The following is a 27,811-nucleotide window of genomic DNA, read 5'->3' as shown; positions in this document are numbered from 1 at the left end:
TCTTAAGGATTCTTCCATTACTGATTAAATTTCCCCAAAATAGACCCTGTAAGCTCAGAGTGTGACGACTAACAGCTATGGAAACTGTTGGAGTCCATTTTGAACACAAGTATTTGCAATCAATCAGTACTGTAGCACGATAAGTTTTAAACAGAATATATGCAAGCTTTTCTTTCCTGTTGGATCTGAATAACATGATCCATTATGATCAAAAGTACCAAGAAAAAGGAAAAGACAGGAAGTTTCTTTCACAGCCTTGATTTACTTGAAACTATATCATAGAGCTACCTTAAAATATATTAAAAAAAGTAACGACACCCCAATGTAACATTTCTAGCATTGTGGGATCAGATTCAGCTCTTTATTAATTAGGGCTGTAATCATTCCTTGAATGATACCTTGATTATTAAAATTCCTCAAGGAAACCTATTTGCTTCAAAGCTTCATTAAATGATGTTGTATTATTTAGCGCTGTGTTGTGGCTGGGTGATTATTTATGTAACGCTCTCACTTCCGCCTACGAATTGTTGGTAGGTGCTACGTGCTAGCAACACAGCGTCTACTTTTCAACTTTGGCCAGGAGGGATTTCATTAATTGATAATAATGTCTGGGTTTTTATCATTTTTGCGGGACCAATAGGCATCCTTAAATTGACTGCTGTGATGCCTGGAGTACGGCCGCCTTTCTCGTCCTGGAGCTGCTGCCTGCTGGCGGTGAAGTGCGCGGCGGGTGTATTCATACAGGTGAGCAAATAAACTGAACACCGCAGAGCGTAAGTGTAGAAAATAAATTTTATATTTTCCCCGGTCGCAAGAAATGGGTGGTGGAGCGCATCGTGGTGGTAAAGAGCTGGTAGATGTGTTTCTGTGTGTGATGAAGGAGCCAAATCCAGTTGTTCACATGAAAATAAAAGCTATAAATGTCTGTGCAAGGTGAGAGTTCATCTATTAAGTTGACTGAAGATGAATGCATAAATTAGAAGCTGGAGGATAGACATTTTTTGAGAAGTGTCCTTGTGAGCCTGCCTCCTTATTATTAAATTTAATATAATTTCAGATTTTTGTATAACTATTATTGTTACAGGTAACTTTTCTAAACAACAGAAAAGTGTAGGGATGCAAAAATATGAAAATTGAGCCAATGTTGATATCTGAAAGTAATACTGCTGTGATAGAAGAATTTACCAATATTTCATTTTATCAAATTTTTATTTTATTACTTGAATAATCAATGTAATGCTTAATTACAAAAATAATAGTTTACAGCAGCCCCAGTCTGACGGTAAAAGGTGGTGAATCTAATTCAGCTCCACCTAAAGAAGAACCAGTGAGGATGAACTGGAGCCGAGTTTCCTAAACGTCCAAATAAATCTGTTTTAGTCTAGCTTCACTAGAGATTCAAGATGCTTCACTTTCTTTTCCATGGATAAGAAACATTGATTAGACATCAAAATAGGCAAATATTTGTTACACAACTGTATGCATCTCTGTGTAGAGTCATCTACGGGTTTGTTAAATTAATATTAAGATACATTTGGGTATAATTAAGCAGATGGGAAGCAGCTCCCGATGTTCTTGCGCCTCCTTATTGGCTCATCTGACTGAAGATGATTCACAACAGGAGCAACGGCTCCTCCTGCTTCCTGTGGCACATCAGAATGGATGAGGGGAATGAGATGAAGGAAAAAACAGGAGGAAGAGTGTTGAGAGTTAGACAGGAAGTGGCAGAGGTGGATGAAGGCCGTGCGGGGAGGGGAGGAGGATGGTGGGCTGTCAGCACAGACTGTACTGCTGCTGCTGCTGGAAGAGGCTCACATCACGGCTCTGCCATCTTCACCGCGTCTCCTCCGATCTATCCAGACTGTCTGCGTACCTGTCGCTTCTCATCACAGAGGGAGAGAGGGGAATGAAAGGAGAGGCAGAATGAAAGACCAGGTGGGTTCTGTTAGAGGGAAAATAACAAAAGCCCAGTCTGCATGGCAGGGTCAGCGTGCTGAAAGGAGGGCTGCATTTAAATGGGTCAAAGTGGCTGCGCACTGACTGCACATGGAGGGGAAGCAGGAATTACTTTATCCTCAACTGTTTAAACCATAGAAATGGAAATACAGCTTTGAAAGACTTAACCAAAATGCTAAATGTGAAAAAGTTTCAATCATATAAACCTGGCAGGAGTGGTGTACGCCTTTGCAGCTTTTTAAATGAGACCCATTATTCTTCCTTGAACAGGAATCTATTCAAAACATGTTCACTACATTTTCTGCACAAAATTATTCTTAGATATGAGATTTTAGTTTTGAGCTTCTTTTAGAATGAGCTGTTTTAGGATCCCTGTCACTTTAAATCCAAATAATCTACTGGTGGTCACGCCCACCAACTCAACGTTTGCACTCACACATGAAAATGTCTGCAAAGAGATGCACGGTTATACAACTGTGCATCTTGGAAAAGCAGAAGTGGAGCCTCCTGTACAACCAACAAGAATGCAGCAAGTGACTTCTGGATGATAAGTCGACAACAAAACGCATGTCTTTTCCAGAAGCCATTGTAGAGAACATGTAGCAGTAAAACCAGCTGATAAAAATGTGCTGGAGCTCCGCGTGGGTTGCTAGGTAACAGATGGAGCTCCACTGGGGTTGCTAGGTAACCGGCAGCACCTGCTGATTTGTGACGTTACATTCTGAAGGTTTTTGAAACGGCTCATTTTTCAGACACCAAAAACCATTAACTTATTAAAAACCGGCTGGATAGATTTAAAAAAAAAAAGTTTGGTCTGTTTTTACAAGCAGTGGAGACCCAAACAGAAGAACAAAAACGTGATAACTGTATGTTTTGATAAATGGTTACAAAACGATTTTATAAAACATGGAAAGGATTATTTTTATGCTTTGTGCCAAATGGAGACAGTATCTCAAATAATCCAGAAATTTAAAGTTATTTAAAGAAATCACTAAACTACACAGTACCTACATTTAATCATATTCTTATACTTACTGATATTCTTGAGGAACAAACCAGTGGACAAAATGGTAAAAACAAATACTTTCAGGTTTGTTTTTCCTTTAGTATCATTAATCTGAATTTATTGAGACAATGATAGATCAAATTCCTATTGCGATAATTTTTTCAGAGAGATGATAAACGATACAATAAATGCTCTTTTCGTTAGATTTGTGGTGTGATTTCTACTTTTTAAATGCTCATTACAATGAAAAAGTAAAATAAAAGAATAGAGTGAATTGTCTTAACTATTAAAGATGCAGTCATCCCAGAACATAAATACAATAAAGAAACGTTTATAAAAAGGTTTTTTTGAGCCCAACCAGAAGTGCAGCAGTGAAGTTTTTAATATTTCCAGTTATTTTAGATCGTACCGGATGAGTAAAAGTGCGTTTAGCAGAGCTGCTTCGTTGCTGCAGTCCTCTGTGCGTATCAGCATATCCATGTTCTGTTGACATTCCTGCCAGTCGGAGCTGGAGCAGATAAACGCCGGGACTCGGTGCCAGCTGAACCCGTTCCCACTGCAGGAAAAAGGCCAGCTATTATTGGATGTTGGAGGGGTTTTGCTATCCAGTTGAAAAGCTGCTTAACACACTTTTTTATTTTTTATTCCTGCTCCAAGACTGTTTGTCAGTACCTCTGAAATTCAAAAGTCTGAAGCTAGGCCTTGTTTGTTCATTTTGCTTCTGGGGAGCCAGATTTCCTTGTAAACGTTTTAACTGACCTTCATCAATAGGACTCGTTTCTTTGTGAAGTTTCAAACTTTTCCTCTTCTTTTTCTTAAGCTGGCACCTGAACATTTTCAGAGGCTTTAAACACTTGATTTGCTATTTATTAATTTATTTAATTTTGTACGGTAAGGAGCTTAAAGGAACATTTAAATACATGCCGTGTGATGCCAGCAACACACTGACCAAAAAAACCAAAACACACAAAAATGAAAGATGCAGGCAAAGCAAATATCTAGAAAATAAGCTTTTTTTCTTTAGCAGCAGCTTTTAACATAAATATTTTCCCCCATTTATTTAACTGATTCTATGCAATAATACAGTTTAGCATCAAAAGTTAAAAAAAAAAACATTTATAGGGATCATAACATCACTTTCAGATCTTCTTACTTGAGTATCCAAAAACTGAACTCAAGTAAGAGCAGAAGTACTTCAACATATTTTTACTCAATAAAAGTAAAAAATAAAATTACTCACGTAAAAGTAAAAAAGTATTTGGTAAAAAGTAACTGATCAAATTATCATCATTTCATGTTTAAAAATTATATAACCAGACAGGCCAAAATGTAAAGTTAAGTGGAAATTTTGGTATTTTAAGGATTAAAAATTAACAAAAAATAAAATCAGGCAAAAGAAAATGTTTCCAAATCAGTTTCTTTCAATAAAAAACATATAAAACTTTAACTAAAACTGCAGGTCTGCGTCTGTGAATTTGTTTTTCATTCAGTGGGTAAGTAAGAGTAAAGATACTTCATAATAAAATCACTCAAGTAAAAGTACAGCGTAGTAAAAATACTCCTAAAAGTAAAATAAATTTTAAAAAGTACGACTAAGTAAATGTAACTCTGCTTGTGTGGAGTAAAGTGTTTAATGCCAATTTCTCTTTGTAACTCCATTTCTGGGTGTCAGTTCTTAGTTATTTGTAATATTTTTTACCAAGTAATGACAGTTCTTACCATTTTTAAACATGCTAGCTGTTTTATGTGATAAGCTCTGACACATTGTGTTTGTCCGACTTCTTGGTAATCTCTGTATATCTGTCGGAAAGCTCCGTATCTTTTCAAAAGTTCCCCTAAATCGATAAAATATGTATTTCTGACACATTAAATTGCAGACAATCTGGATTTTTGCACGCTGGATAAAACAGGAAATTTTTTACTTTTATTTTCCTCCCTAAACGAATGAGAGTTGGTTTTTGAAAATCCGAACAAGCAGCTTTAGCAGCATCTTCAGTTCTGCCAAATAAACGGTCTTGGCTTCGTCTGGGAGGATTCATGCTCTGGCCTTGTTCGGTTTGACTGTCAGTCACTGGAATAAATCACTGCATTGAAGAACTGACACATGTTGACAGTAACTGAAGGGTTTCGGTTTGGCGCTCGTCCGAGGGCCAAAACATCCAAATAAAGTTGTACGTGCCAAGAGGCGTTTTATCAGGAACTGTGTCTGTCAGCAGCGACTTTACAGCCGGGCTGTCTGAGTGAGTGAAAGCCCCGTCATCTCAGCGGAAGGAAGCGTTCCAGATACATGCCTCATGGTGTTAAGATGTCCTCGACACCATAAGCTACATAAATTATAACACTTCCCCTCATGCGTGTTGGAAACGGCCTCCACATTCAGCCTGGAGTGGAGAGAAAACAACACAAAGATGTTTTATTCACTCCACCTCGACTCCGGCCTTCGACTGTTTCCGTCTTAAAGCCGTCTCACTTTAAAAGACTTTGGGTCATCAATTACAAACTATAAAATCAAGACTGAGGCTGCAGTCACTTACACTCAATGGTTTTGACCAATTTTGAGAAAATTTGCAGTAAAATCAGAAAAAAAATGTGGAGATTTGTTGATTTTCTGTGAATTTTGCAGATTTGTGATAAACTGGAAGAACTTATTGATTTAATTTAGAGTTTAAAGGGCCACATAAAAAGCTACAGCGGGCCAAATTTGGCCCCCAGGCCTCGAGTTTGACACATGTGCTTTACTTAATACAGGAAATGTGGTTTAATTCATCTCAGCGTTTATAAGACTCCAGCTTCTGTTTTGTTTTTTCTCACATTTTTTAACAGTTATAGTTTCCATAACCTGCAGCAAAGTTTTAGGTGAAACAGTTTGTCCCTGGAATGAAACATTTAAGCATTTCCCATCTGCTGCCTCTGCTGTTAAAGGTGTTATAAGGTACAAAGCAGCCACTTTGGAGCAGAACGAGCCGTAAACTGAGGCTTCTGACGCCATAAAAACACAAACATTTGACACAAAATGTGAAATTTGACACACTCACTAATGGTAATCACCATCGTAAAATTCCAGGGAAGGAAAGCAAGTCTTGGGAAAATGAAGACTGGTTTTAAAAAATGCACAAAGAGAACGTTTATGATTTGGCTTTCTTGTTGCTCGTCATTGAGCAACTTTAATTTACAAAATAAAATCCCAGAGTTCTCCAGGATGCTACATGCCTGCTGGTCTGCATGCCAGGATATAAATAAAATGTATTCCTGCGATAGGTTTGGTTACATACAGGTCTTAAAAACACATCAATAGCATGAAGAAAACAAAGCGACGTTCACACAGCAACACAAATCCAAATGTTTTGCTCATTATGCGACATATCTGATGGGTTTTTAAAACACAGAAGGATACTTTGAAACATAAATTAAACAGTAAAAAATGGCTGTAAAGACACAAAACATGAAAAACTAAAAAGAAAACTAGTGAGAAATCTAACTTGAACAGACGAGTATTTTTTATTTCTTAAATAACTGAGAATGTATCCATCCTCTTTTTGCAAATTTTTGTTTTACTTTATTTTAAAACCTAAAAAATAGAAATGGCAACCAATTTCCTGATGCAAAAAGTTAAGTAAAATCTTTCTCGTTTTGAATTTCTGAAATTTAAGAGTGTGATATTCCCATCGACGCCATTTTCCAAATTGCCTCCTGCTGCAACCTAAAATCTCAAATTAAAACTTTTCATCCAAGTGATTCTACAGGGCAGGTCTTATTTTTATCCTCTGAGTTTCTTGTTCCTGAAGTTTCATGGCAGGTGGGGAAAGTTTTGACAGCAAAGGCGGAGGAAAGAGATGTAAAAAACCAAAAAGTTTCATCCTGCCAGAATTTTTACTGATGATTAAAATTGTTTCTAGAGTTTGAATTTATATATTTACACAGATGAAGACGACAGACGACGTTAGAGTCGTGAATAGTGTGAATTTTCTCCCTATTGAATGGCATCATCAGGCGTCGCTCGCCATTATAGACGCATCAAAAACCTGACATCACTTCAAAGACTTTTTTGATCTCTTTCATCTGGAAAAAAAAAAGAGTTTTTGTTGCGATTGCTCAGACTAAAACCATTTATTTGAAGTTGGGACGCTGTTCTGGGCTGCAGCTGCTTTATGTCTTCCTGTCAGCCTCCACTTATCCAAACAAAGAGCCCGAAGCTTCGCCTCATTAGCTCCCATGCAAATGAGATCACCATTGATACCTCCTAACAAACTGCCACCTCGTCAGTTTGATTTCCTGTTAACTGGATCTGGACGATGTAAATCAACATCCAGCAATTAGCATCAGGGCCGCAGGGTTTCCATTTGGTGCAGCTACTTATTAGACACAAAAAGGATTCTGTCTTGATGTTTATCGGCTGCCAATTTTAACTGGTTTGGTTGGAAAGGTTCACAAAATGTGTGGCAGCAAATTACAGGTGTGAAGTGGTAACCCCAACGCAAGAAAACAAGTAAAACATTTTCATTTTGCTTGTTGTGTATCACATGTGTCAAACTCGAGGCCCGTGGGCCAAATTTAGCCCGCCGTAGCTTTTTATGTGGCCGTCTAGACTCCAAATTACATCAGTAAGTCCTTCCTGTTTTTCACAAATCTGCAAGATTCACACAAATTCAACAAATCTCCACATTTTCTTCCTGATTTTACTACAAATTTTTGCTTAAATCAGCAGGGGGGCAGAACTGGCGTCATGTCAATCGAACCGTGTTGACCGGATTATTAGGTGTGAAAACATCCAACGTTTTGAAAGAGTTGTTTAAGATTTTACGGACCAGAAATAAAGTTGGGTTTTGGCCACCGGCAGAAAAATCTAACTAAGTCTGTCACAATAACAAAGTTTGCTGGATGATAAATTGTTCCAGAACTTATTGCGATAAAAAATAATATTGTTGTTTTGAGACGATTTTCAAGTAATAATGCTATAATAATGTAAGAACATGTTCTCAAAGATCAATAAAATTTAAATCCTAATAAACATTTAAACACTAGAACTGGAAGATATTTAAAACGTCCAAAATAAAAAAAGAAAACAGAAAAAACAAATAAAATGAATTAAAAAGGGGGGATAGTTCAGCTCAAAGCACCAGACTAAAGAGTTTTATCATTCAGTTTGTGGTAAAAAGAGAGAGAAAAGAGAAAAACAATAAATTAAGCAAATGAAAATAGAGTTTCTTTTAATTTATCATGCGATTAATTGATTTATTGTTTATTGTGGCAGGCCTAACATGGACAAGGATGTCCATCCTCCATAATCAATGTCAATATTTGTTGGTTTGATATGAAAAAAAATAAATCAGTGCTGTTTTTCTGAATTAATGTTGGCCAGGATGTGATTTCTGTTACCATTTAGTGATGCAGAATCTCCGCTGTTGAAATGACAGAAACCGTTTCCTTTCACACAGAGGGAGAAAAGCGTGAAATTCACACCAACATAAGAGATACAACCATACAACAAGAGCTGCTGCAGCTTCACTCGATACTTTATTTTCTATTACTGCTTAAAATACATGAAATACCAACACTTTAATAAAAATCAATTCAGAAAAAACAGCCACTATTTCAACTCCGTTTGAGACGCAGTGAATGATTACTGGAATGCTTTCATCGTGTTTTCATTTCTTACTTTCTACTTTCCACCTCAGGACCACAAAAACTACAAAAATAATAACTTCCTTCAGTCACAGATTTATACTGGCATAAACAGACAGAAATGGGGAAAAACATTGTGAGCTGAACCTTAGAAGACAAGATCAGGGCATTAATTAGCGCACCATTAGCTGAATGGATGTTTAATGGACTTAGCTTGGGAACAGAAAGGATCCTCTGGATGTTAACCAGAGAAGAAGAATCATTTGTCGGAATGGACCAGAAACAAAGAAATGTTCTGCAAGAGTGCTTTATGATGTGTTCATAAGTAAGACGCTTACAATATAGTGATATTATACAAAACAACTCAAATGTTGGGAGAAAAGAAAGGCGAAGAAATCTGAAAACCAATGATTCTTGACTAAATATTGATACCTGATTAGGTAATATTACCAATGCAGAGTCAGCATGCTAATGTTTGGAACCTGAAGGAGCTCTAGAAAACATTTCCTCTCTGTTTAATGCATCATCTGCATAGAGAGTGAGTCGATGTTTTGCACAAATTATAATTGTTTTTTTTTTCCAACGTTTTGGTGGCAGAATAAAAATGGTGAATTAGGAAGGAGAAAGTTGCAATCCACTATTTTGTTTTTGTATTTGTTTACCCTCTGGATGATGTTTTAAAATTTTGTGCTTAACTTAAAAAACAAACATAAGCCATGGGTAGATTAATCCTTACTCTAATATTTATGTTCTTTTTTTTAACTTTTCTGTATTTCTGTAGACATACGTACAAAATTATATATTTTCAAACAAAATATGTTCTGTCTGTAATTTCTGATCAGCAGAGGTTTATTGTTTACAGATAAATTTTTAAAAACTGTGATTCTGTCTTCAAACATGAACCTGAAATTTAAAAAAGCAGCTGCCATCACATTTTGACCCTGTTGCTTCCCTGCCTCCTGCCGCTCTCTTCCCAACCTCTCCCTCTGCCTTCCTGCCTCCCTCAGTTTTGCTTTCCTCCTTTTTTTGTCCAACAAATGCAAAAAGCAACACAGAGGAAAATTGAAAGAATGGGAGCAGTGCATTTGTCATGGTGGGGTGGAAGTACAGTACAATGCCACAGCTGAATAAATCTTTTCACATGTTAAGAAAAACCTCTCAGCAACATGAATCGATGCCACTGGCTGAAAAACTAAAACACAGCGCTGAACAAATGATCCGACTATAAAAACCTCTTAAGAGATCAATTTACTGCAAGCAATAAAATATGTTCATTATTGCACATACAATCTTTTTCCTGCACACCTCTTCTTTATATCAAGGTTGTTTTCCACATAAACACGTATTTACACGATACATTTACTGCTATATTAGGCTGATTCCATCTTCACTTTATTCTTTATTTCAGCCAAAACAAAAGTTTGATGTTTGGTTCTCCAAGCGTTTTTTTCGCCCACTGATAAGGTGGTGTAATAAAAAAAAAAAAAAAAATTAATTTTGCATCAGGAAGTTGTTTGCTTAAAAGCAAATTCTATAAGTGATGCGTTTCCTGTGTGAAGAAAAATAAATCAAATTCATATTATTTTTGTACTTTGATTTCTGTTTCTACTGCTTCTAAAAACAACCCAAGCATTTAAAATAAACCAGCTGATTTTGGCAATAAATTTAAGCTTCTTGGTGTCTGAAAAACGAAGTGTTTCAAAAACCTCTCAACCGTTAAGTCACAAATCAGCAGGCACTGCCCATTACCTAGCAACTCCAGCAGAGTTCCGCCCGTTACCTAGCAACCTCAGCAGACTTCTGCCCATTACCTAGCAACCCCAGCAGAGTTCCACCGTTATCTAGCAACCCCAGCAGAATTCCACCTGTTACCTAGCAACATCAGCAGAGTTCCGCCCGTTACATAGCAACCCCAGCAGAGTTCCGCCCGTTACCTAGCAACATCAGCAGAGTTCTACCTGTTATCTAGCAACCCCAGCAGAGTTCCACCTGTTACCTAGCAACATCAGCAGAGTTCCGCCCGTTACATAGCAACCCAAACTGAGCTCCAGAATGTTTGGTCAGCTGGTTTTACCACTGCATTCAGTGTACAATGGCTGCTGGAAAAGACAAGTGCTTTGCTGTTTCTTTTACCATCCAGAAACAACTCGCTGCTTTCCTGTTGGTTGTGCAGGAGGCTCTACTTCTGCTTTTCAAAGATATATGATTGCATAATTGTGCTTCTGGGCTTCGATGGAGTTGCTAGGTAACGGGTTGGGTTTCACTGGGGCTACTGGGCAAAACCCAGATTTGTGGCTTTGTATTCTGGAGGTTTTTGAAACGACTCGTTTTCCAGACACTAGAAAACATTAGCTTATTGCCAAAAAACAGCTGTGTCGTTTTTTTTAAGGGCTTGGACGTGTTATCAGGGTAAAATCTAAGTTAATTAGCAATTAATCTGACATGTTGTGCTCTCAAAATCAATTTAGGATTTTTAAAAACAAAATTTTCTATTGCAAGTTGAGAATGCTGGAAAAATCAGGTTACTGAGTTCACAAAAAGAAGACAGGGCGAGATTTTAAAATCAAATTTCTGCTTCAAAGCATCCTTTATTCTGCCACTGACTCAGCAAACTGATGTCTTTTCAACTCAGTTTAAACTTTTACCAAAATCTAATTTATTTGAACAATAATAATGTAATTATAATTATCAACAAGTACAAGAGAGCTAGCAACTTTATAAACGGGCTCTAATGAAACTCAAAATTTAAGTAAAAACAGACCAGCATGATGTTTAACATCTCTATCAGAAAAGGTTTGTGTAGAAATCATGTTTTGTTAACCCTAGGAGAATTTAAATCCACAAATTAAAACTTTGCTTTTTAATCAGTCGCAGAAATCGACTGGCTCTGTTTACGTACATAACAGCCATTGTGAAGACGTGACCTTCAGCTGATTCAACATGGACCCTTTGTGTCGGGTGTAAATGAAGCTGTAACAAATGCAGCTCTTCCAAAGATGAAACATTCATCATTCCATAATGAATGACTCACGCATGCAGCGCCGGCCCTTATCCCCTCCTCACACAAGAACAAGATTCGGCAGCTCCATTTGCAGCAATCATTATTTTGTCCATTAACGGCTGTATTAGGTACCGGAGGCATTTCTAAATCAGCTACATATAGATTTACACACGCAAGCGTGCGCGCATCCATTAAGACCCCGCATACAAACTAAGTAGGAAACACAAACCCTGACTGTGCGTCGCTGAAAATGAATATATGCAAAAACAAATGAGCTGGGCCGGCTTTTAAAACAGCACATTATTGTCCTGATGACAGAAACGGGATACGACGGACGGGACATCAACAGGTAAGAAGAGACAGCGGCTGAAGACTCAAGGACATCCTGAGTCTTTTACGCTTTGAAAACGCAACTGCGTTTAAACTGAAATGCAAAAAAAAAAGAAGTATGCATGCCTCAAATGGTTCCCCTTTGAATACAGACATGTTTTCCTTTTCAGCTCATCCTTCCAAAACATTACTTTGAGCAGAGATTCTTGATACTTTGAGCATTGTTACAAAAACTCCTGCAAGGCACTCGTTTCTCCTTTCGTCTGCCTTATCGCCGCTTCTGTCTCTCTCATGACATAAAAGAAGCTCTTTGACTTTCAGGCTGCTTCTAGAAAGCCTGTTAGGTATCTGAGCGAGACAGCTGAGTCAAACGGAGAGACGGGGGGAGAGAGATCCAAATAAACGAACTTCAATGCCATCATAAGGAACGGGGAAGGAAGGTAGACGTGTTGAGCCTGCGGGATGGAGCGAGGCTAAAATAAGATGGAGACGGGGGTGTGAAATGGTGAGAGAAAGAAACTCAGCCAGAGCTGTCTCACTTAGGAATCCTCACCTTTTAACCTCTTCACTTTCACCTTCTTTTCAGTATATTTTTTTGTTGCCTATTGTACAGTCTGAGCATTTCAAAAGGTTTAGTTATAGACAAAAAAAATCTGGTTGAATAGAACATAAAGGCCAGTCATTTTCTTTGAAAACATGACCATGAATGCTGTATGCTCTAAATAGAGTGACATGAAATGATTCATGCATTTTTGCAGAAGTCCTTTCACGCCTGTTATGTTTAAAGTAGTTTTTATTCAGTTTAAAGAGGACATCTTGCTCAGTAAATACAATAAGGAGGACAAAAAACCTCTACTGATTTCTGTTTCTCTAAAAACAGCTGCTTGCTCTGACTATTAAAATAATATCAGGTTGGAAAGAACATGTAGCTACAAATCAGGAGGAAGCTCCTTTAAAGGGACGTATTATGCAAAATTTAAATTTTGCACATTTTTGTACTTCCACTTGAATCTCTGCTGTTTCTAAAAACAACCCAGAAGTGTTTTGGTGTCTGGAAAATGAGCCATTTCAAAAATTTTCTGATCGTTAAGTCATAAATCTGCAGCCACTGTCCGTTACCTAGCAACCTCAGCAGAGTTCCGCTCGTTACCTAGCAACCCCAGCAGAGTTCCGCAGGGAACAAAAAACAGAATCACTCAGTCCAAAAAAACAAAACAAAACAAAAAAAGAAAGCACGGTCAGGGCGGGACGTGCCGTGGACAGTCCGACAGACGTCTCCGGCGCAGGAAGCGGAGTCCAGGAGGCGGGTCCGGCGGGCGTCTCCGGCGCCTCAACAGGCGGACCATCGAAGGCTCTGGAGGGCCAGCAGGAAGGCCAGCTGGAGGCTCGGACGGAGCACTGGGAGGCGGATGCTCGGACGGGCCGGCTGGAGGCTCAAACGGAGCACTGGGAGGCGGATGCTCGGACGGGCCGGCTGAAGGCTCAAACGGAGCACTGGGAGGGGGATGCTTGGACGGGCCGGCTGGAAGCTCGGGCGGAGCACAGGGAAGCTCGGGCAGAGCACAGGGTGGTGGTGACAGCAGTTCCCGAACCCTGGCGGGGAGATCACCAGCCGAGTTCCCCACCAACGATTAGTTCTGGTGTCCTCACCTTTGTTTTGGTCGGATCCTACTGTCATGATTTGTGGTGTGATTTGGTGAGGTGAGAAGCAGGAACGCAGGCAGAACCCAGGATGAAAGTGAAAATGATGGTTTTTAATGATAATCCACGGACACAGAACGACGGCACAGGGAAACAGGCTGGTCACACACGACGAGGATCCGACAAGAGACAAAGACAACAGGTGGGACTAAATACACTGGGAGGGTAATCAAAGAAACGAGACACAGCTGGTAACAATCAACAGGGAAGACAGAGACTCACAGGGGAACAGGCTAATAAACACACAGAAAACACAGATCACAACAGAAAAACCCAAATGAAAGGACAAAAACATGCAAACTAAGAATCTAAACAAATTGACCATAGACATGTGACATCATGTTCTTTTTGCAAAATAGGACAACAATTCCTTCCTCACAAAACGTTCATTGTGTTCACATTTTGCTTTATGATGTCTAGATGATTTATATACACAATAAAGAAAACAAAGCCTTTTCTTTCTCAGATACGTTTTTATTTAATTTAGCAGCTTTTGCTCTGAAAGGCATAAAGAAAAGTACAAGTTAGACAGCTGAGACGGCAGAAGTGCTGCCAAAGGCAGGATTTTCCTGTTTAACTGAGTAAGCAGAGCTCATGATGAGCTTGTTAGAGAAAACTGCCTCAGCTAGTCATGTTAGCAAATTATATATATATATATAGCCTTTTTAACTCAAGGAGCAAAATAGAGCTGTTTTTATCTACCACTATATGGCTTTCTTTGTTGCATTGTTCATTGACTCTGTCTCATTTTTCAAAATTATTCAGTGAGTGAATTTGGTATAAATGAACTAAATGTCTTGGTGTAAAGCCCAGGTTGTTCTATGAAGGGATCTGGAATATTGGAGCAAAAAGATGCTGCATTGCAGTGAGTTTGCAAAGAGGAGAAGAAATCCTCTGAGAATCAGGAAGCCCACAGCTAGTCAGACTGTAATATCAAATGCATTGACAAGATACTTATCTGCAGAACGACTCTGAATAAATATTTCAAAATCTGCCAAACTCATTCAGCGGCTAGACCTGGGTTTAAACATCACTTTTTATACCCTTCAAATCAAATTTAGACCATTTAAATCTAAAAGGAACCATGATTAGTTGTAACAATAGACTTTATTTGAGAAGTATTTATTTTAGCTGTTAAAACAACACAGTAATAATACTGTAGGTTACTCAGTTTTTATAAATTTTTATAAAATATTGTCACGAATGTCGTCATGTTGTTCACGCTGCAATGCATTCTGGGTAAATGACGTCTAATGGTCCAACTGCGAGGCTTCATCCGGCCAAAACACCAATGAGTAACAACGTCATTAAGCCTTTTCAAATTGCGCATTGAAATCGATCGGAATGAACAAATCACAAGAGGTGATGAGGAGGAGGACCAGCTGGAGGAAGAGGACAGAGTTGGAGCTTGTTTTGCTGCTGCTGCCTTCAGCTTCATAAATGAAACAATGAAAAACATTTACCTCTTGTCAAACTGTGTGATCTGGTAAGAACTTCAATAGCTCTGTATCTGGTTGGCAGTAGTACCGCCGGTACTACTGGCACAGAGCTCAGTTAGCATTTAAAAGAGCTTCCATTGCTGTCTATCTGATGTTCTTCTCAACGTTTTTGCTCCGGCAGCAGCGGAGTTTACACGCTTTGTGGATAAAAGCTATATTAATTTTTAGCTTGTTATGGTAATGATCACCTGTTAGAGCCTTCGTTAGATTTGCTCGTACAAATGACTCAAAATCTTCTGGAGAGAAATGTTGAGGGCACAGATTAGCTCCTTCGGAAGTTGCGTTCGGCTCTGGCTCTCTCGCACTGCGCTGTCCTTTCTTTTTCAGGGGGAAGCATCCAGATTCCCCTGACTGCTTTTTTATTGTTGTTTTTTTTTATTACAGCCAACAAAGTGTGGCATTATCTAAAATTACACCAGTCAAACGCGGTATGATGAACAAAACCTCGGGAAAAGTTAACCTTCCTTAGTTTACTTGGTGAAGAAATTGTGACCTATATGGGTGAAAAATATAACGAAAGGTACACATTTTTGACGTAATTATAAGTCTTAATAAAAAAGCCTTTTTTTTAGTTAATAGGAAAACTACAACATATTTAGGTCAATATGCTCAACTAATCCTGGATCCCATTAAGATTTCCCGTTAAACCAGCTGGTTTGAATGTGATTATTTGTCAGAAGACATAAATGAAGCATTTTTTAGGGTTTAATAAAAACTCGGTATCATCATTTAGGCAGATCGTTTTGTTTTCTTTCAGCATGTTGATAATTTGTCAATTCAACAAACGCCATAAGTCGAGTTGGAATTAAAAAAAAAAAATCAGCTGAAATGTGAGATTTTTAAAAGTGTAAGGTAATAAATTAAAAATCTCCCCCCGAGCATTCATCAGTTTCTGCAGCGTTATGAATGCAACTCAGCCAAGCCAGCAAAACAAGATATTGTCATTCCTCATGAGCAAAAACCTTGACTAAGCCTTCCTCTTTTCTTAGCCCACACAGACTCGTGTCCCTGGTCGCCGTTATTAATCACTGGATTGTTGAAATTGCTGTTAAATTGTCCGTGGAGCAAAGCAAACCTTGAAGCTGAAATAGAGATGGGAGCGCTGCCGGACAGACGCGCTGTGCGTCTTATCTAACAGGAAGTGGATGTTTGTTGGTGTGTGCACTAATGTTTCATGATGTGAGACTCGTACACAGAGCTGCGATTAATTATACAATATCTGACTTCCTAACGTTCACTTTGTTCAAATCTCTCCAGCTGTCTGTTCGGCTCTTTTTAATCTCTTCTGATCTCCTCCTCCTCCTTTTGGCTCCGATCCTGGGATTCAGACGGAGGATTTGCTCCACTAAACGCTGAAGGAAAGAACACATTGTAAGTTCCTTCCACTTTCACATCCAGCTCAACACAGAGGGACTTTACAAACATCTGTGGTGAGACAAAACCTGCAGGGTTTTTATTTCTTTGTGCCATTTTAAGTTTGTTATTTATGAACCTCACAATTAACTCTTTAAGCTGTAAAATGAAGCAGGTTTAGTTCTGAAGTAGATTTTTTGTTCGATGCCAAAGTTGCACAAAACGTTTATCGCCACGAAGCAGAAAGTGACGCAAAAGTCGACAAGAAAACAAATATGGACAAAATAAAACTGTCAACTCAAGAAGCTGTAAAACAAAAATTCATCTTTTTAAACAAATAATCAGCAAATGAATAATTAAACAAACAGATCCAGAAGCTTCTGCTCATAGTTTTTATGGTGCTCATCTGCAAGATGTGGCGGATTTTATTTTCCACTAGGCTGCTTTTTTATTATTACTTGAATATCACATGATTCCAGGATTAAAGGATTAATGTCTCAGTAAGATCTGGAGAAACTCATCCATGTGTTTATCTTTAGTCGCATCGATTACTGCAACATGTCTGCCTAAAAAAGTCAGTCCTCCAGCTGTAGCTGATCCAGAACGCTGCTGCTGCTGTTCTGACTAAAACTAGGCAGATGGAGCGCATCACCCAGATCTACAGTCCTTCCACTGAGAGACTTTAAAATACTGGTAGTTTATAAATTACTGAATGGCTTAAAGATCTGCTGTTGTCATAGCAACCCTGGTTCTGGTTCTGCAGAACCAAACAGGGAGAAGCAGCATTCAGCTTCTGCGCACCACAAATCTGGAACAAACTTCCGGAAAACTACAAAACAGCTGAAACACTGAGTTTCTTTAAATCTGCTTAGAGTTGCTTCTGAACTGAAACATTAATAACACATCATCAAACTGTAATGCGTTTAATTTTTGACTGCATGGTTTTGTCTTTAAAATTTTTACTTTATGTTATTTAAATCACCTTGAACCGCCTTGCTGCTGAAATGTGCTCTACAAATAAAGAAAAAACTTAAACCATCTAAAAAGGTTTTTTTTCTGTAATCTGTCATGACTCTCATATGTGATTTCCAACACATGAAAATTAGTTTTTTCTGACCCTCCTCTGCTCTCAGACTTCTCACGCCGCTGCTCACATGCGTCATCGTCACAAAGGAAGGCCGCAACCTTGACTTGATTTATTAACCTCCCTCTGCCGGCTGCTGCTCCCTCTCTCCGTTTTCCCCTCTTTTAAGAGTGTGTGTCACTTCTTTCCTTCGAAGGGAAACACTTTTGCTTTTAGGAGCATTTAAGGAAAAAAAAGAGAAAGTCAGGCTGGTGGGAGGTGAGCGGGTCGGACTTCTCTCTGACATCCAACAGGACTCCACACACACCCTGATGGATGGTCGCGACCTCGCGGCTGCAGACGACGTTAGCGCGCGGTGTGCTAGCTTACATGGTTGACCTTTTACGGCGCGGTAACAAGGCCACTGATCCGGGCCTGTGATTGGACGGCGCCGGACTCATCCGGAGCTGGTTCAGGAAGCGAACCGACGGAGAACGTCTCGCTGCTTCACACGTTCCCGTCAAAGTCCCATCCAACAGCCTGGGAGGATTTTTATGTAACCAAATGTAAAATAGAGTGGAAATTTTTTAATTTTAATGACCAAAATGACAATAATTCATATAAGTAAAAGAAAGTAACAAAATCAGGCAAGAGAAAATGTTTCCAAATCAGTTTCTTTCAATAAAAAAACTTATGAAACTTTAACATAAACTGCAGGTCTGTGTCTGGTGAATTTTTGGAGAAAACATGTTTGTTTTTCCTTTCTAGAAATTATACTCCAGTAATAGTGGCACTACTTCAATATATTTTTACTCGAGTAAAAGTAAAAATCCAAAAAATTACTCAAGAGTAGAAAAAGTCAATCATTCAATATTTAAAAATTACATAATCAGATGGACCAAAGTATGAAGTTCAGTGGAAATTATGGTATTTTAAGGACCAAAATAAAAATTCATAAGTAACAAAAATAACAAAATCAGGATTTTATTTCCAAATCAGTTTCTTTTGATCAAAATCTTATTAAACTTTAACTGTAGGTGTGAATCTGTGACTGAATTTCTGGTCAAAACATGATTGTTTTTCATTCAATGGGTAGAAAATCCAGAAATTTTACTCAAGTAAGAGTAGAAATACTTCAAAGTAAAATTACTCAAGTAAAAGTAAAAAGTAGAGTGTAGTAGAAATACTCCTAAAAAGTTACTCAGGTAAATGTAACTAGTTACTACCCAACTCTAGTCAGCATCTCTTGTAAATTGCAGGTTTTATTTTTTAAAATACGACTGAATAAAGCAGCTCTGTTTGGCTCGGTGTGTTTCAGTGTTTTAAAGGATTTTTCAGCTCTTGCTTCTCCGGCGACATGAGCTCTTAATCTGACCCTGCAGTTTCGCAGATATCAAAATTTAGCAGCTTCAGATTGTGAAAACTGCTGCGGGGTAGAACAAAGGCGCGTGGAGTGTCAATGTCAGCACTGGGATCGTATTTACATGTAAACAGTCAGCGCAAACAGCCTGAAGGTGTGTTTTTTTAAATAGATACTTTCTCTGCATCGCATTCAGAAAGCCGTACTGAAAGGTTTCAGGAAACTCCAGATGAGAAGAGACTTCTTCCTTATTTATCTGCACATATTTCAGTGTCCTGGCGAAGAAACAAACCTTATTTAGTTGCTTCTGGTGAGGCTTAAAGCTTTTAATTGTCACAAAGCTCCTTATTTCACTGCTTCCCGTAAAGGTGACAAACTCGGCACCTTTATTCCCGTTTCATTAACTGGCACATCTCCCCCTTTCTGAGGGTTTACTCCTCCTTCCTGTACAACCAAAGATGCTGTTAATGTTTAATTATTTGTACAGCCAGGCACCATAAAGGGTCTGACAGGAAGTGTTGAATTATTCACATGAAACCTCGCTGGCTAATCCTATTACATTGTTAATTTATCTCACAAAGTTGTCCTTCTGCAAAACTTTCAAACTGAAAAGGTTTCAACTTGAGGATTTATTACTTTAGCAGTTCAATGTATTCTGATTAAACTACCAATGTTCACAAATCAGTCTGCTTTAATTTATGAAAAGTAAAAAGGAGCTCTGCTGAGTAATATTTATACATTATGTTTATTCAGATTCATATATTAGCATAAAAGCACGATATCAAAAACACAAATGAACCGAGTAATTTTAGTTTCTAGTATAAATATCTTAATACACTTAAAATAAGATAAAACTAACTTGCAAGTAAGTTTTCTTCAAAAATAGGAGCCGTTTTAAGTGCATAAATCCTTAAATTGGCAGATTATTTCACTTAAGTGGAAATAATAAAATAAAAAATAAATCTTTTCCATGCTGTCACTGAAATAATCTGCCAGTGGAAATTAAATGCTGTTGTAACTCAGATTAACTCAAATTCTTCAGAGCTATTAATTACATACAGAGTTGGGTTGTAACTAGTTTCATTTACTTGAGTAACGTTCCTGTAAAAATGTACATTTAGGAGTATTTTTACTACGCTATACTTTCTACTTTTACTTGAGTAATTGTATTATGAAGTATTGCTACTTTTAGACTTTAGACTTTAGACTTAGACTTTAGACTTAGACTTTATTATCATTTTGCATGCACAAAGGTGTATACAGAACGAAATTTCGTTGCATTTCGGCTCAGGACAGTGTTTTGAGCTTTCAATGTTGTGAAGTTACTCCAGAATAAAATAAAATACAATATAAAATATGAATATAAATATGAAATATAAAATATAAAGTGCAGGAATGACAGTAGAAATAGAAGTTCTTTAGTTTCTATACATGTGCAAGGTATAAGGTGGAGACCAGATTTTAAGTGCAGTGCGATTAAGAGTTCAGCAGTCTAATGGCAAGTGGGAAAAAGCTGTTTCGGAACCTGGTGGTCCTGCACCGGATGCTACGGAACCTCTTTCCAGAGGGCAACAGGGAGAACAGTCCATGGTGGGGGTGTGAGGGGTCACTGACGATATTTCGGCTTCGGGACACGCAGCGCTGGGATGAAATGTCCTGAATGGAGGGAAGGGGGGCCCCGATGATCCTCTCTGCTGTCCGCACCACTCTCTTCACGTTCTTCCAATCGGTGGCGCTGCAGCCTCCACACCACACAGAGAGGCAGCTGGTCAGAATGCTCTCTATGGTGCTTCTGTAGAACGTCTTGAGGATGGGCGGGGGCAGGTGTGCTCTTCTCATCCTCCGCAGGAAATACAAACGTTTCTGTGCCCTCTTGACCACAGACATGGTGTTCACTGACCAGGAGAGGTCGTTAGTGATGTGCACCCCCAGGAATTTGGTGCTGCTGACCACCTCCACAGCCGAGCTGTTGATGAGCAGTGGAGCGTGGCTGGGCCGGTTCTTCCTGAAGTCGACGATCATCTCCTTCGTCTTGTCAACATTCAGGATCAGGCTGTTGTCTCTGCACCAGTCTGCCAGCTGCTCCACCTCCTCTCTTTTGAGTAATTTCTGGATTTTCTACTGACTAAATGAAAAACAAACATGGTTTAACCAAAAATTACGACACAAACCTGCAGTTTTTATTAAAGTTTCATAAGTTTTATATTTGGAAAATTTTTCTTTTGCCAGGCTTTGTTATTTTTTGTTAGTCATACAAATTATTGACATTTTGGTTCTTGAAATACCAAAATTTCCCCTTAACTTCATATTTTGCTCCGTCTGATTATGTAGTAAATATTAAACGATTGATAATTTGACCAGTTACTCACTTTACTTTTTTACTGTAGTAATTTCTCGGACAGGTGTTTTTTATGTTTGCTTGAGTAGAAATATATCAAAGTTTCTTTTACTTGAGTAAAAGTTTTAGGTTCTCTACCCACCTGAGTAACTCAATGAAATCACAACATCTTTGAAGTGAGTCCATTTCCAAATTATATAATGTCTCTCTGATTTTAAAAGGTTATTTATAAGTAGAAAACAATCAGAAATCAATTAAACTCCTGAATTTCCGAGGAGATAAAACAAATGTTGCTGTTTTTTGCGTGGCTGGGCGAAGGAAAGGTTTCTCCAAACAGAACATGGCAGCATCGCTCAGGTTTCAAAGTTTTATCTGAAAACAATGAAAAGTGATACATTTCACACAATTCAAACTGCATCAGCACAACACCTCAAAGCTGCAAAACAAGGTGGCAAAAAAGTCATATTTTGGGCTCGTTTTCCAGCCACAGCACCTGAGGACCTCACATTCACTAATTTAACCGTAGTTTTCTCTTTTTTTGTTGTTTTTCAAACTAGTCTGATGTTTTTAGTCGAACTGCTGAACACTGAGCCTGAACTGAGAAACCAAAGAGACAAAGACGCTAAAAACAGAAGATAATTTTCAACAGAATCAATGAAAAATTATGTACAAAGAGCATAAAAATAGTTTTACCAAGCAATAGTCAAAACAGATTTGTGAAAAGAGAAAGCAAATGCAACTTAAGGAACTGAAACTTTCCAAAGCACCCGTGCCAGGCCGCTGGATTACAATAATATTGGCATTAATAGTACATCAATATTCAAAGTTAGAGATTTAAAGCACAGTTTGGAGAAAAACAACGTCCAGAAAATGTGTGATGATTATGGGACACAGAATGATGTGACGGTTTAAAATGACAAAGATTTTAATTCAAAATGGAACTGCAGAGTACCTGAAGTGTAAACTTATTTTAGGAATGAACATAATTATTTTAATTAGATGTAAATTAAACAAAGCATGTTTGCATGTCAGAACAAAGTACGACACACTGAAAATAATACGCTTTATGTCTCCAGTTTGAGAAAAACCAAACTGCTGCATCACTGTCTTATTCTGTCCATCAAACAGAAAATCCTCAGGAAAAAATATAATTAACTTCAAAGCAATCTCAAACTTCTTTATACACATTGAAAACCAAGAACGCAAACTCTGTCCTAATTGTCGGCCTTCAAACTGAAAACAAAAAGATTCCAGCAACTTTTGATGCTCAAAAAACTGAAATGGGACCAGCAGATGACAACAGAGGAGATCTGAAGGTACGGATGAGGAAACTTAAAGCTGTTTTTACACTTCCATTTGGGTTTTTAAGCTTTTAAAAACAAACTATTAAAAAAAGGCAACCAGGCTTTTTTTGGCAATAAATTCATGTTTTTGGAGTCCATCAATTGAGCTGTTTTAAAACCTCCCAATTGTGGAGTCAAAATCTACGAGCATTGCGCCGTTACCTAGCAACCCAAATGGGTTGGTCGGCTGGTTTTACCGCTGCATGTGCTGTACAATGGCTGCTGGAAAAGATAAACACTTTGCTGCTGACTTACCATCCAGAAACCTCTTGCTGCATTCTTGTTGGTTGTGCAGGAGGCTCTACTAATGCTTTTCAAAGATGCATGATTGTATAATTATGGATCTGTTTGCAGCTATTTTTATGTGCGAGTGTAAACGTTGAGTTTGGGGGCGTGGCCAGCAGCAGATTATTAGGATTTAAAGTGACAAGACGCCCTAAAACAGGTAAAATCTCATTATGCAGGATGATTTTGTGCAGAAAATGTAATGAACGTGTTTTGTATTGTCCATAAATCTACTCTAACCTGTTCAAGGAAGCATAACAGGTCACTTAAAGAAGAAAACACCTACTGGCAATCAAAATAGCTAGCTTAATGTGTAAACTTCAATTGTAGGGAGATTCTAGTGTAGAGAACAGGGCAATACATGCAAGTGTGTGACAAGACTGGAGATGGAGTCCCCTCTGAGAATTCACACACACAGCGAGAAAGAGAAGTGGGAGGTAATAAGAATGGAGATTAGACTTTCGATTAAACTGCTTTCTTATTCTGCAGCCCTCCAACAGCTCTGACATGCAGCTTCTTAGAAGCAGCCGTGGCCAATTTGCCTTCAGCGTTTACCAACAGAAATGACTTTGAACGCTCACTTCAGAGAGCATCTTAGTTTCCAATAGGCAGCCATGGCACTCAGAGGGGAATGTGTCATCGCTGTAGTGCCGGGGTGTTGCACTAAACTACAGCGGTGTGTGCGTGCCCGCTCATGCATATGCATATGGAGCAAATATACTCCGACATGAAATAAACAAAACAACAAGGAAGCTGTCAGCAGATGGCAGACGGGGTCACAGGAGACGGATGTGATGGTGCGCCCGCGTGCTCAAACAGAGACACACACAGGATAGGTTACACACACTGAAAGTTAGTGGAAAGACAATCGCTGTCAGCGCATCACAGATGTGTGAGATTGTGGGAGATTCACAAGTTTGCTCTGAAAACAAACGGCGAACATCTCCCAGTCCCCGCCTCACGTTTTTGCTGACATATTTTCACTCTGAGCTTTGAAGAAAGGATTTGTGGAAAAGCTGCTAGTTAATTTCCATTTGTGGCAGAAAGTGTGGGGCTGAGAGTGTTAAAATGCTTTTATGTTGGGTATATTCCAGAAAACAGCTGGGCTGCGACAGGAATTACTGTTTCACAAACTCATTATTCCTTGATACATTAATCTACTGGAAGGCTGCATCCATTCAGAATCAAAGTGGCCAAACAAAATCCTTCAGAGGGCCACACTTTGGGCGTCCCTGTTTCACTGTGTGCTGCTCATCGGGATAAATATCAACTTAATATCTGGATGACAATTTATCTAGCAAATCAATTACTGTAGTACAGTTTCTGAGCTAATTGAACAGGACATTTTGTCCCATCGGTACTGAACTTAATGCAAACTCTTGCAGGTAAAGCCAGCGTCTGCTGCTGATATTAGTTCAGAACTGTGTGAAGGCAGAGAAAGCAAAGCCGAGCTGCAGAACGTCGGTCCGAGAATTTAGCCACCGACGCACAATATCCAGAGGAAATGTTGACAAGGTGTCAAACATCAGCGGCAAAGTTTGTGTTTGATGTGTCAGAGTGCGGCGCAGTCAGCAGCAACAACATATGGCCCCATTAAAAATAACACCAGTCAATTACTGGAGCAGGTTAGATATGCCAACACAGCGGATCAACCACAGACAGCAGTACTTAACTTTATGAGTCAGTCTGCAGAATAGAAGTGGAACAGATTATACAATAAAACCTGATGCAAATTAAAACTGGGATTTTCCGCATATCAATGTCTGTTTCCACTAAACAAACATTATTACACATAAAAGCAGGGATGGCTTTGCTGTCTGCCAGACACAGTAATTATTAGTATTTAAATGTTTTACTGCCATAACTTCTTGAAAACATTGTATGTTTTTAATCTCCCTGGTTTAGCAACACAAGTAGAGCTCCAGCACATTTGGTCAGCAGGTTTTACTGCTGTATAATGGCTGCTAGAAAAGACAGGTGGTTTTCTTGTTGATTTACTATCCAGAAACCACTTGCTGTTTTCTTGTTATTTGTGCAGGAGGCTCTACTTCTGCTTTTCAAAGATGTACGGTTGCATATCTATGCATCTGTTTGCAGCCATTTTTATGTAAAAGTGTAAACGTTGAGACAGGGGGTGTAGCCAGGAGCAGATTATTTGGATTTAAAGTGACAGAGCCCTAAAACAGCTATTCTGAACAGAGCTCAAAACTAAAATCTCATTATTGAAGATTAAGTCCTCTGGTAAACATGTTGGTACGTCCGGTTTTATAAAAATGTCCCACTATTCCAGGTAAAACTGTGAATTTGTGTAGATTCCTAACGAAACACATCCACCATGCACACACACACACACACACAGCACTCAGAAACTAAGAGACACGGACTGAAAATGATCTATCTGAGTTCTGCTGTTAGGAATCAAAGAGCCTCGGTCCATTCTCACCTCACCAACCCCGAGGCTACTTCTGCTCTATATTTACGGGCGAGTGTGTGTGTGTGTGTGTGTGTGTGTGTGTGTGTGTGTGTGTGTGTGTGTGTGTGCAGCTGTCGCCTCAGGCTCATCAAACTCTCAGCATGTAGGGATGAACTAACAGGCATCAGGGCGACACGCACATCATCATCACAACATCCTATTTTGGTCTGATCCCAGCCTCCAAGTGCCCAGATGCCAAGCTGCCGTCACGCTACGAGATCGACACCGGACCTCACGCTGCGACCGCGAGACGCCGATGAGAGGGAGGAAAGATTAAACGAGCAGGTGAGGAGAGGAGGAGGAGGATGGGAAGGAAACATGAGGCAAAGCTGGAAATGGACATCCGCAGAAGATAAAGGAGTCAATTATATTGACAAAAGTTGGGTAAAGTTCAGTAGAAACTCAAGGAAAACAGTCAAAACACTGCAAAAACACAAAATCTTACCAAGTATTTCTCATCTTTTTACTGCAAATACCTTAGTTGTTAATTACATGATACATTAAAATAAGCTCAATAATTTCAATTTGCATGCTTTATTGCTTTTATCTCTTTCTACCAAAAACTGGATGATAAAAGTCGTCAGTCTGGGCTTTGGTCTCCACTAAACATTTTTTTTAAAAGGACAATTTTATTTACTTTACTGAGACTTCAAAATGTATTTCATTTGTTTATTCTCAGCAAATGCAGGTTTATTTTGGATATTTAAAAAATGTCTTCCAGTTGCAGTTTTAAAAGTTCATTAGAATTTAAAGTTCATTGGTCTTTGAAAATTATTATCCCATTAACATTATATTACTTGAAAATGGTTTCAAATAGGGCTGTTGTAAACGAATATTTTAGTAATCGAGTAATCTATCGATTATTCTTACGATTAATCGAGTAATCGGATAAAAAAAATTATAAAATGAAATATTGGTAAATCTGGCATAATACCGGTGTTACTATCAGATATCAATATCAGTCCAATTTTTCATATTTGAGCATCCCTAACAGTTGCTTTTTTGTAGTTTAGAAAACTAACCTGTAACAATAATAGCTCACTTTCGAAGTTAACCAGAAGAAAAGTTATAGAAAAATCTGAAATTATATTGAATTTAATAACAAAGAGGCAGGCTCACAAATATGCTTATAAAAAATGTCTACAATCCAGCTTTTAGTTTATGTATTCATCTTCAGTGAGTTTAATAGATTAATTAAACTCACCTTGCCACCTAACCTGTCACGCTTTGGGTTTGAAAATACGGGAAATGCCGCCTGGAGTGGGAGGAGAGGGCGAATGAACGAACGTAAGATGGGGTGGAGGGGAGGAAATAGACCAGCGGACTGACGAACCGTTAGACCGGGGGACGAACACGGGGGGAAGCAATACGGGATATTTACGACACCTTCACTGGTCACACTCAGAAACTCATCTACCAGCCATGTACGATGCGCTCCGCCACCCGTTTCTTCAGACCGGGATATGAAATTTATTGTGCGGTTCGTCGGTAAAGCTACATTTCCACGGTAAGCATCAGCTACTCAGCCGCCCGCCCTGTTCAGGCTATCCGCTCACCTCAGCGCTCTTCCCGCCGTTCGCTTTCAACCAGCAGCCCCGGAGGAGAAATGCTGCCGTACTCCAGGCATTCCCCCAGTCATTTTAAGGATGCTTATTGGTTCCCCAAAAACGATAAAAAGTCGGGCATTATCATCAATCCATAAAATCCCCACGGGCCAATCTTGAAGATTGGACTTTATGCCGCTGAGACTTAGCTTTTGTCAACAACTCAGAGGCGGAAGTGAGAGCTCCGCGCAACGCAAATTAAGTCCCGGCCGGAACACGGTGCGCTAACTAATAAAACATAAATTAACGAAGCTTCGAGGCAGGTAAATTTTCCTCGAGGAATTTTAGTAATCGAGGTACTCGAATCATTCGAGGAATCGTTTCAGCCCTAGTTTCAAAACAACAATGTTATCGTTTATCGCAATAATTTATGGAGCAATTTATCATCCGACAAAATTGATCATGACAGGCCAAAAGTTAGTGGACTTGAAATAAGAATACCAACTTATAAAAAACTTTACAGTAAATATAGCAGTTTAAGTAAATAATGCCTTAATATTGATGAAAAAGTTCCAGTTCCACTGGCGCTGTTACCTAGCAACGCCAGCCAAGCCCAGCCCGTTACCTAGCAACGCCAGCCAAGCCCAGCCCGTTACCTGGCAACCCAGTTCTAGTTCCACCGGCAGATTATCTCACTTATAACATGGGAAAACGTCAAGTTATGTGAAATAATCTGCCAGTGGAACTGGAACTTTTTCATTAATATTATGAATGTATTGACTTAAAACAAGCTGGTATCCTGTTGAAAAGTTACTTGTAAGTTAATAGACTTTAAGACAAAACTGCAATATCTGAACTAGAAACTAGATCAAAAATACTTGGTAGGTTTTTGTGTTTTTGCAGTGAAGAAGTGGCAAAAAAAACCTTGATGAAGCAT

This window comes from Poecilia mexicana, unplaced genomic scaffold (genome assembly GCF_051168715.1).
Source record: "Poecilia mexicana isolate PSO_F unplaced genomic scaffold, ASM5116871v1 scaffold_21, whole genome shotgun sequence".
Lineage (NCBI taxonomy): Eukaryota > Metazoa > Chordata > Actinopteri > Cyprinodontiformes > Poeciliidae > Poecilia > Poecilia mexicana.
Note: the sequence above shows the minus strand (reverse complement) of the source record.